Raw genomic sequence first — 1422 nt, forward strand, 5'->3', positions numbered from 1 at the left:
CCAAACCTTAGCTATTGTAAATTGTGCTGCTGTGAACATAGGGGTGCACACATTCTTTCTGGTTGGTGTTTCGGAATTCTCAGGATATATTCCCAGAAGTGGGATCGTTGGGTCGAACAGCAGTTCCATTTTCAATTTTTTTGAGGAACCTTCCTACTGTTTTCCGCAGTGGCTGCACCCGTCTGCACTCCCACCAGCTGTGTATGAGGGTTCCCTTTGCTCCACATCCTCTCCAACACTTGTTTGTTGATTTATTGGCAGTAGCCGTTCTGGCAGGTCTGAGGTGATAACTCATTGTGGTTTTAAATTTGCATCTCTCGGATGATTAGTGATATGGAGCACTTTAAAATGCCTCTTGGCCCATCTGTATGTCCTGTTTGGAGAAGTGTCAATTAAAGTCCTTTGCCCATTTTTTAATTGGATTGTTTCTCTTCCTGGTGTTGCGTTGTATAACTTCTTTGTATAATTTGGAAATTAACCCCTTATCAGATGTATCATTAGTGAATGTATTCTTCCATACAGTGGGCTACCTTTTCGTTTTGTTGGTGGTTTCTTTTGCTATGCAGAAGCTTTTTAGTTTGATGTAGTACCATTAGCTTATTTTTTTTTTCCTCTTGATCTAGGACAGCGGTTCTCAACCTGTGGGTCGCGACCCCTTTGGCGGTCGAACGACCCTTTCACAGGGGTAGCCTAAAACCATCCTGCATATCAGATATTTACATTATGATTCATAACAGTAGCAACATTACAGTTATGAAGTAGCAATGAAAATAATTTTATGGTTGGGTCACAACATGAGGAACTGTATTTAAAGGGCCACAAGGTTGAGAACCACTGCTCTAGGAGATGTATCAGTGAAAATACTGCTATATGAGATGTCTGAGGTTTTACTGCCTGTGTTTTCCTCTAGGATTTGTATGGCTTTGTGACTTATATGTAAGCATTTTATCCACTTTGACTTTATTCTAGTGTATAGTGTAAGTTGATGGTCTAGTTTCATTTTTTTTTTTTTTTGCATGTACCTGTCCAATGTTCCCAACATCATTTGTTGAAGAGACTGTCTTTACTCCATTGTATGTTCTTGCCTCCTTTGTCAACTATTAATTGGCCATATTGTCATGGGTTGATTTCTGGAGTCTCTATTTTATTCCTGTGGGGCGCGGTTACTGTGTTTTGGCCAGGTTCAAGCCTCGGACTAATGAAAGGACAGGGTCCTCTCATTGACACGTGCAAGTCCCAGCTGGAGGGCAGGGCCCTCCCAGCACAATTATAGCCAACGGCTGTGGTTGTAAGCTTGAACCTATGGTCCGAACACGTGGCCCCACGTGCCTTGTGATAGAGTTCGGGTGCATGTAGTTGAGTGAGGTTGAAACTCACGAGAATGCTGTAAACAACGTGATCACGCCCCTACTTTGCCTCGTG

The sequence above is a fragment of the Myotis brandtii genome, unplaced genomic scaffold (genome assembly GCF_000412655.1).
Source record: "Myotis brandtii unplaced genomic scaffold, ASM41265v1 scaffold59, whole genome shotgun sequence".
Lineage (NCBI taxonomy): Eukaryota > Metazoa > Chordata > Mammalia > Chiroptera > Vespertilionidae > Myotis > Myotis brandtii.